Below are 10,297 nucleotides of genomic sequence, written 5' to 3' on the forward strand. Positions count from 1 at the left end.
AGTACAATTAATGAAAAATAATTTAAGGTGTGTGGTGTATTTAAAAACAGTCCATGCTTCTTGCCACAAAATGAGTCCTCAAAGAATGAGACTGCAAGGCATTCCCAACATAGGGGCATACATCCAAGAAGCAACATGGTATTCATTGGTTGGAAAGACCAAAAGTAAATTAATATGGAAACAAGTTGAGGACACTCTCTTGATTTAAAAGGCTTGGCTATAGTAGGTCTTCTCTAAGTATCAGAAAAAAGACTCCTAAGACCTCAATATTAGAGGTCCAGATAGATAAAACCTCTTGAGAAAACACTGTTATCTACTCTTAGAAGAGAAAAGGGCTTTCTCCAAAAATCGTATCTCAAGCACATAACTTTCATTTTACCATAATAGAGACATATCAGTGGAAACCTCGTTGAAGCCAACAAAGTGGTCTCTTTCATTTATTTATTTATTCACTTGGTGTAAGTGGTTACTTGAGGAGTAGAAGAAAAATGTAGTGAACTAGTAAGGAGTCAAGGGGAAAAAATCCATATAGAAAGCAATTGGAATTATTTAGCTTAGAAAAATAAATATGATCTGCAATACATCTGAAAGAAAATAATACTGGATATGGAAAACTAAAAGGGATCCAACAAAAGAAAGCAGGTGAAACGAAAGATGTGCAAAAATGTGGTGGAGCAATCCTGAGCGCTAATGGTTTTCCAAGAGATCATGAAATAACAACGTGTGGGGACTTTCCAGAAGAGAGCAGCTGCCTATCTCAGGCATTTTCCTATCCCAGGAAGCCCTTAGGAGTTCCTGCATAGTGAAAATGACAACACACTTGGCTGCTAACCAAAAGGTTGGAGATTTGAGTCCACCAGAGGTACTTTGTAAGGAGTTCTGGTGGTATAGTGGTTAAGGCATTTGTCTATTAACCAAAAGGTCAGCGGTTTGAACCCACCAGCCACTCTGCAGAAGAAAGATGAGGCAGTCTATTTCTGTAAAGATTTACAACTTGGAAACCCAACAGGGGTCACTATGAGTCAGAATCAAGTCAATGCCAACCAGTTGAGATGAGTTGAATGGCATCTTGTAAGAAAGCCCTAGGGATCTACTTCTGAAAAACCAGCCACTCACTGAAAACCCTATGGAACACAGTTCTACTCTGACACACATGGACTCAACAGGAGTGGGAATCAACTCAATAGTAATCAGTTACCATTGGCCTAGTGTTCAGTGAATAGATATTTAACACTCTGAAATGGTTCCATCCAACTTGAAAGCAAAACAAAAGAGGGCTCATTCTCTCCCTCATAGTACATACTTACTGCCATCAAGTCAATTCTGACTCATAACAACACCCATTGGGTGTCCAAGGCTATAAATCTTTACAGAAACACACTGCCTCATCTCTCTCCTGTGGAGTGGCTGGTGGGTTTAAATGGCCAAACTTTTGGTTAGCAGACAAATGCTTTAACCACTGCACCCCCAGAACTCCTTTATGATAGACCAACTTTTGTATTCTTCACTAGTTTCTTGTGTTTGTTATTTGGTTGTTGATGACAAGAATGCAAATCAAACTGGCCTAAACAAGTCTTTACCAGTTTAGTAAATTAATTGTCTCCAACTAGGCATTCAAAAGTTAGATATAGTATCAGCCTTATCTGCATCATGGCATGTACCCTTTCATGCTCCTCTCTTCCTTCTCTTTGTATTTTCCAATCCTGCTTATTTCTGATTATCTTTGATTTTTACCTCATACTCTTCTTACATAAGCAGGATCTGCATTTACAAGCTCACAGTTCTATATCTCAAGTCTTCTATCTTCATATAGCAAATCCTATGAGAGATCACTGATTGGACCTATTTAGGAAATGCATCAGCTTCACGAATCAAACACTGGGGCATATGCCCTGTGATATCAAAACTTTAAGGCCCCAGTTAAGTGCCCACTCCCTTGCAGATGGGACACTGTGCCTGTTAATTCCACCAGAACTACATGGGATAGGGAAGGAAATTTTTTGCAATAGATGCCAATAACAGATGCTTACCACTATCCTTCCAATAGTCTTCTCTACATTTTACCATGGTACTGTTATTTTATTTTTTGATTGTATGCTTTTTGATCTGGCTACACAATTCCTTCAAAAAAAAAAAAAAAAGTATGATGTAAAACCCTCAAAAAAGAGAGAGATACAGGCTGAGATCTTCTGTTTGTAGGGAGGGTAGGGCCCGAAATAGTATCTGCTTACTCTCTTCTTCATCTCCCCACCCCTGACCACCTCCATCCTCCCACTCCATGAGACAAGGCTGCCCAACCCCTGTGTTTCATACTCGCTAATCTTGAAAAATGACTTTCCATATTTCAGCTCTAATAGCTTCAGTGGAAGCTATGCCACTGATGTTTCAAGTGTCAGTAGGGTCACCTACAGTGGGCAGGTTTTAGCAGAACTTTCAAGACAGACAAGGAAGAAAGGTGGCAATATACTTTAAAAAAATAGCCAATGGAAACCTTATGATTCACAGCAGATCATTGTGTGGCTCACTTGCCTTGGACATGTCATTAAAGCAAAAACCAAATCCATTACCACCAAGTCAATTTTCATTCATAGTGACCCTATAGGGCACAGTAGAATTGCCCCATTGGGTTTCTAAGGCTGTCAATCTTTATGGAAGCAAATTGCCACATCTTTCTTCCATGGAGTAGCTGGTGGGTTCGAACCACTGACTTTTAATTTCACATCTGAGTGCTTAAACCGGTGTGCCAACAGGACATGTCATCAGTAATGATTTCTACAGGTGGACATTGTGTTTGGTAAAATAGGGGGCCAACAAAAGCATGGGAGACCCTTGGTTAGATGGATTGGCACAGTAGCTGTAATGATGGACTTGGATATGCTGGTAGTTGTGAGAACCAGGTGACATTTTCATCTGTTGTACATAAGGTCACTATGAGTCAGAGTAAACTAGACAGCAGGACCTAACTCATAGAGACCCCTCTTTGGGTTTCCAAGGCAGTATCACTACCTAACTGTTGTTGTTGCTATTGTTATTTGCCATCGAGTCGGCCCGACTCAGCGACCCCTCCTTGGGTTTCTGAGGCAGTATCACTACGGAAGTAGGATTGCCCAACCTTCCTTCCGAGGAGTGGCTGGTGGGTTTGAACCGCCAGCCTTCTGGTTAGCAGTCAAGTGCCTTAGGCATTATGCTACCAGAGCTCCTACTACCTAACTAGTAGGTAAAAATTGCTCAGAGTACCAGTGTTTTTAGAAGTCAAGGATGTGTCAATTTAAACATACCATCATTGGAAAGCATGTTTATTCACATTCCACATCTCTTAGTTATATAATTGAAAGCTGTTAGCCTATAATCAAAGACTTTTAGAGCTGAAATATGGAAAGTCATTTTTCAAGATTAGTGAGTATAAAACACAGAGGTTGGGCAGTCTTGTCTCATGGAGTGGGAGGATGGAGGTGGTCATGGGTGGGGAGATGAAGGAGAGAGTAAGTAGGTACTATTTCGGGCCCTACCCTCCCTACAAACGGAAGATCTCAGCCTGTATCTCTCTCTTTTTTGAGGGTTTTACATCATACTTTTTTTTTTTTTTTGAAGGAATTGTGTAGCCAGATCAAAAAGCATACAATCAAAAAACTGCATTAGTCAAATTATCTCATTTTACTGATGATGAACAGCTCCTAAATTGTATATCTGACTAAATTTAGGATAATCCAAATCTCAATCCAGTACTCTTTTCTTCACCAGTCTGCCTTTCCTAAATTCATTTTCCAAAGAAAAGATTTAAAAAGAATAAAACAGATATAGTATTCTATGCTTGAATTCTTAAACTATATATAAATATTTAAGTTGTTTTTATCAGAATTTTAGAATTTTGAAAAGCCTGCATGAACTATTGAAGCCCCTAAAAGCAATATCAGTGTCAAATATGCACATAAGAAATAAGAAATATCTACCTGCCCATCTATGGAAGTATCAATGAGTCTATCTCGTAAATTCCCCAGAATTGGCTATTTAAGTACAGTGAATGGTTCTAGCAATCATCTTGGCTAACAAGATTTAGAATCAGGGGCAAATAATATTTAAAGATGATTCCATATAATTCTTTTCTACTTCAATATATATAACATGCATAATTCTTGGACTTGGTAACACAACATTTCCAATAAATTTTTAAGGGAACATTAAAAGAATTTATAAATACAAAAAAAGTTTTTAGAGTGATTTTTAAAATCTATTTTCCAAAACTAAGTGATATTTTTAAAGGTCCATCAATTACTAAGATAAATAAAGACATGCACTACAAGTATTTAGCACACGTCATCATAATAAAATCAACACATACCATTATCAAGCTCATCTTTGTAAGGCAAGATGGCAATAACAAAATATTTTCCATGTAAGTCCACAGTGACCAAGTTTCCCCAAAAAAACAACAATTCAGAACCCTAGCTAAAATGCTTGACCATGAAAGGAAAGAAATATTGGGCACTTGCCCATAAGATCACATGCTATGTTGAATTTTTGTACATTTCAAAAACCAAAACCAAAACCAAACCAAACTCATTGCCGTCGAGTAGGATCTGACTCATAGCGACCCCTCCTTAGGTTTCCCTGGCAGTATCACTGCAGAAGGAGATTGCCCAACTTTCCTTCTGAGGAGTGGCTGGTGGGTGTGAACCACCAGCCTTCCGTTTAGCGGTCAAGCGCCTTAGGCACTACACCACCAGAGCGCCTTCAAAAACAAAAGAGAATTTGTATACAAACTGTGGACAATGTGAAAAAGGTTTCTTGGGATACTCTCAGAAGACATTCCTGTAGGACCTCTCTAGGAGAATGTACATGCAATTCTTTGACAGTCAAAACTGTTTCCCTAATATTTTTTTTTCCTCTCTCTCTTTTTCCAGAGATAATAAGAATCAAAACTAAAATACTAGTTCAATGAAAAGGTAAAACCCTGAAGACATATTTCATTTTACCATACTGAAGTTATTTTTAATAGTGATAGGTTGTGTTCTATTTCCTCACTAGTGTTAAGACAGAATATTTCAGCATCCCAAATACATTAGAGGCATAGACAAAAATTGTCACAGACAATTTATAAAACTACTCATTGTACTGCCTGTCTATTTAATAGTGGGCTGATATACATTGACTGATCATGTCATGTTTACAATCTACTAATCCTATGGCTTGTACTTAAACAAGACTGGTTGGATAGATAATCCAGACAAATGCAGGATTCTATAACACAAAGCATTTTTTAATGTCTTAGGCTATCACCTAAGCCACAAGCAAAATTGATTTTTCCAGACATGTTCCAGTGTCTGCTCTCCCCTTCCTGCTACCAACTGTCAACTTCTCCACTGATAAAGCTCTTGACATGTTTTGCAGTATCCTCTACTCTTTCCCATTCCAAACAGCTGTCTTCCCTTCCTGGCAGAAACTCCCCGACATCTGGATACCCAGGATGGCTACTGTTATGATGGACAGATTCCATTTTATCCAACTAACCCAGCTCTGAGAATATAAAATAAGCAAAAGAGGGAGGAGTGTGAAAGCTTTGCTTGTGAAACAAATACTAGCTAAAGTAATGGCTGTTTCAAAGCATTAACATTCCAGATAATTTCTTTCAAAAACACAGATTTGCAAAATCCAAATGATGGTACAGAATATAAAAATGCCTTGATTCTGAAAGAATAAATAATGACACGCTTCCTAAAATTCTATCCGGGTAGTGATAACAAATCCAAGGCCCTAGTTCAAACACAGAATTTCTGCTTCATGGTCTAATGTGATGATTTGTTTATTAGATTCAAAAACGAAACACATGCATTAGATGAAAATGAATGAGCTGAAGAAAAGACAAAACACAAGTCACCTTCCCTGAGCTTGCCCATATCCAATCAATCACTCACTTCACTTTGTACTACCTCCTAAATATATATCACCTCGTGTATATTCTGCTACAAGAGGTTTAAATTTTTTTTTCCCCTATATCCAACCTTCCTACCACTACAGAATGTTCTCCATAAGCAAGCCAGAGTGATATTTTAAAAATGCAAATTGGGTCATGTCATCTCCAACACCACCCTTTCGAAATGTCATTTAATGGTGCCCCCTTATTCTTGGAATAAAACCTGCATTTGTCCAAATGGACCCCAAAGCTTTATATAACACTGGTCCTGGTATCTCTTCAAGTGTATCACCAGCATTCCTCCCATTATTCAAATGCATCAATTTCCTTCCCATCACTAAAGCCTTCCTATGTGCCGTTGTCTTTGCCTGGAACACTGCCTCCCACTTTGCCTGGTACCCTTCTGCTGCTCATTCATATCTCAATTTATATGTCACTTGCACAGAGAATTACTCTTTAATCAACAAGAATCCTTCAGGTATTCTTTTATACCTTTCATAGAATTCCGTAATTTCTTTTTTTGTGGCAATTTTCATGACTGCATTTAATTAACATAACAAAGCAGACATCAAAGAGATTTGAAAAACTGAAAAAGAAAAAAGACATTTTCCTCTATAGTTGTTTTGGAAAATAGGGTTATTTTTTATAAAAATGTTATGTTACTGTCTGATGGATTTATTATTTCTATTTTTAAATGAATTAATTAAAATTTCTCAGCTTACATTTCTATACTAAATATCAATGGATAGATATAAGGACATCAACAAATATTCTTTGGGGTCTTCAATAATTTTTACAAGTATAAAGTGGTCTGAGTTAAAAAAATTTAAGAATCACTGCACAAGAAATTAGATTATGGATTTTGAAAGAAAAAGATATTGCATTATGCTTGAAATCAAATCATTCAAAACTATTTATTTAAAATAATAAACAGATTTATGCAAGAAAAAAGACTTTTATGTAATATTGGTAATTTATATAAAGAAAATGTTCACTTTGTATATATTACTAAGTGAGTTGTAACAGGATCAGTTAAGTTAGGACATAGGCAATGTGTTGATTTTAACAGTTTATAAGAAAATACAACTTCCTAAAACAAACATAGCTTACAGCTTTAAATGAACAATTTTCGCCTCAAAAAACATTCTAACAAGTGTCACCTTTAATGACAAAAAACATACAGCCTCAAACTTTTGACAAAATGATCTTTGAAAATAATAATTAAAACAAACCTTTTATGCTACAGGAAAGCTCTGAACAAGCAGACTAAGAAATAATTTTGTGATAACAAGATACTAAGTATGGGTTAGGTGAGTAGCTCTGGAGGCATAGTGGTTAAAGCATTAAGCTTCTGACCAAAAGGTTCACAGTTTGAACTCACCAGCTGCTCTGTGGGAGAAAATGTGGCATTCTGCTTCCACAAAGATTTACAGCCTTGGAAAACCATATCCTTTAGAGTTGCCATGAGTTGCAATTGACTCAATGTCAGTAGGTTTTTTATTTTCCTTTGTTTTTTAATGAGTTAGGTGGTAACTACTATAATTATTATTGTAATAACAATAAGAATAGCAAACACATGTGATACTACTTTTTTTTTTCTTTTTCTTTTCTTTTCTTCTTTTTATTGTGATTTGGGTGAAGATTTACAGAGTAAATTCACTTTCTATACAGCAGTTCACATATACTTTGTCTCATGTCATTGACCACAGTTTACCACAAAAAATATGGAACGCTTCACGAATTTGCGTGTCATCCTTGCGCAGGGGCCATGCTAATCTTCTCTGTATCGTTCCAATTTTAGTATATGTGCTGCAGAAGCAAGCACATGTGGTACTATTTTAAGAGCTTTTTTTTTTTTTTTTCCCTTAAGTCATTTAGTTCTCACAACAATCTGTGTTACTATTATTGTCAGCCCAATAAGAAACCTGTACCAGGTCACATAGCTACATGGCAGAAACTGAATTTTAACCCAGAAATTTGAATGCAGTCTCTGAGCTCTTAACCACTCTCCATGACTAATAAGTCTTGGAAGACATACAATCAGACAGAGGCAGAGACTGGATGGTGTCCTGGTAACACATTTTGCCCAATGTCTCTACAACAGAGGCCCAGAAAAACTGAGTGAAATATATACAAATGATGATCCTGGAACTCTGAGCATCACATGAAAAGATAAAGAATTAGATTAACCACTTGTTGGAAAGAGATATGAGGGTCTGGAGAGGGAAGCGTAGGGATATGAGTGAGATTTCCAGTGGCACAGGAGACTGCAGAGTGAGGTGGGAGTCAGTGAAAAGGGAAGAAACAACTCATCATTAGTGAATACTTGTCATTTGGTTTGAGGGTCTATGTGAAGGACAAGGGAGAAGGCCTGTGGGGTGGAGTTGGACACTCTGGACTCTGGGTGGAGCCCCACATGACTAAGTCTAAGTGGAACGAACTGGATAATTGACTGCACACACCCAGAAGGGCATCAAGACCACGCCAGTGACTTGTGACAAGAGAGGTGCTTTCTTCACTCTACCAAACACACATTCTTGTGACTAGGGGTGAACCTGCCCTCTGCCCCCATCAATTGGGTGGCTACAGAGGGCACCTCTAGCCACTCTCCAACTGCCTGGTACCTTGTCCACTTCCTCAACGGCCCATCCACCAGTTGCAATGCACCCCATGCAATAGAGCTATTGCCTGAAGCTCTAAATCCTGTGCCTGTGTCACTGACAGGTTATTCTCCCACTGAATGCAAGACACATGAAACTGTGGCCTCTTCTGTGTGAGGTGTTCACATGCACCAGGTTCCTGCCACCTCTGTGGGCATGAATTCCATAGATCACACCCCCACCAGTAACTGGTAGGACATTCCCACCAGTTATTCCACCCAGGTGGGAAGTACCCCAGTGCTGCCAAACTAGCAACCAAAAGAAGCACCTGCTGCCACTCTTGCCAGCTGACCTTTTCTTTTCCTTTTCTAGCTTTTCTTTTTTTTTTCTTTTTATTTATATATCCTCTTCTGCACCTCCTTTTTTTATTTTTACCAATCTGTGCTCTCATTCATCCTCCTCACTTAAAAAAAAAAAAAAAAAATTCTATTTTTCTTTCTTGTGCCGTCCAGTGGGAGGTGGATATCAATTCCTAATTAGTCAACCATACCTACTACACCTAACATCCACCACCTCACCCAATGGGTGAGCACCACCACCTGCTCCTGCACCACTGGATCAATGTCAGATGGTAGAAAATACCTGCTCATCCCACCTACAGCTCCTCTTCAAGACCAACGGAGTCCCACACCCACATTCCCACCAGTTATTCTACCCAGGTGGGGAGTACCCCAGTGCTGCCAAACTAGCAACCAAAGAAGCATCTCTGCCCCACCCACCTGGATATGTCAAAACAAAGCAAAACAAAAAGTCAGGGTGAAACAAATCAACATATAATCTACAAATAAAAAGACATTAATTCCAAAATGTCTTAGAGACAATAGACAACTTCAATTCAAACAAAGAAACAAGATAACACAAGAAAGAGACTAAAATAAAGAATTAGGAAACTGTCCCAAGGAAGAACAGTTACCAGAACTACTTGATAAAGAATTCAAAACAGATATACACACACAGACACATATGGCCTTCCAAGAGCTCAAGAAAATCACAAACAAAATTAAAAAAACACAGACATTACCATAGAAGAATTCAGAAAAACAATACAAGAGCAAAATGACAAAATAGGCAATTAGAAATCATACGAAGCAGCAGTTAGAAATCCAGATGACTAACAGTAAAATTACCAAGACAGATAACACATGGGAAGGACAAAAGTATAGAACTGAAGCAATTGAAGAACAGATTGATCAACTAGAACATAAATCCCTTGACACCAGTTTGTATGAAGAAATGTCAGAAAAAAGAATGAAGAAAGTCTAAGGATTATTCAGATAATATCAAGAGAAATTATTTCCATGTAATTAGAATCCTAGGAGTGGGCAAAACAAACAAACAAACAAATGAAAACCCACAGAGAAAATTGTTGAAGACCTGCTAGCAGAAATATCCATCTAAGAATCTCAACAAATTCCATACAAGATAGATCCCAAAAGAAAGTCACCAAAACATATCCTAATCAAACTTTCCAAAACCAAAGACAAAGAAAGATTCTTAACAGCAGCTGAAACAAAATGTTACCTACAAAGAGCAACCAAAGTTCTGATTTAACTATGCAGGCAAGAAGACAGTGGGATCATAAATATAAGACCTTGGCAGAAAAAAAAAAAAAAAAAGCCCAAATCAGCAACTCACAAATTACATATTCAGTAAAATTGTCACTCAAATATGCTGGTGAAATTAGGACATTTCCAGAAAAACAAATATTAAGAGAATTTATAAAAAC

At 37.7% G+C, this 10,297-nt stretch overlaps 1 non-coding gene across 1 annotated transcript; it reads right to left on the reverse strand.

Annotated features, from left to right (window-relative positions):
* Positions 1-7,629: 7,629 nt before the first annotated feature.
* Positions 7,630-7,736, reverse strand: LOC122149700. Its single transcript, XR_006163280.1, has one exon. It is a non-coding gene; the product is annotated as a U6 spliceosomal RNA (small nuclear RNA).
* Positions 7,737-10,297: the final 2,561 nt, after the last annotated feature.

Source organism: Orycteropus afer, unplaced genomic scaffold, assembly GCF_000298275.1.
Source record: "Orycteropus afer afer isolate SDZICR_OR568_19922 unplaced genomic scaffold, OryAfe1.0 scaffold00041, whole genome shotgun sequence".
Taxonomy (NCBI): Eukaryota; Metazoa; Chordata; class Mammalia; order Tubulidentata; family Orycteropodidae; genus Orycteropus; species Orycteropus afer.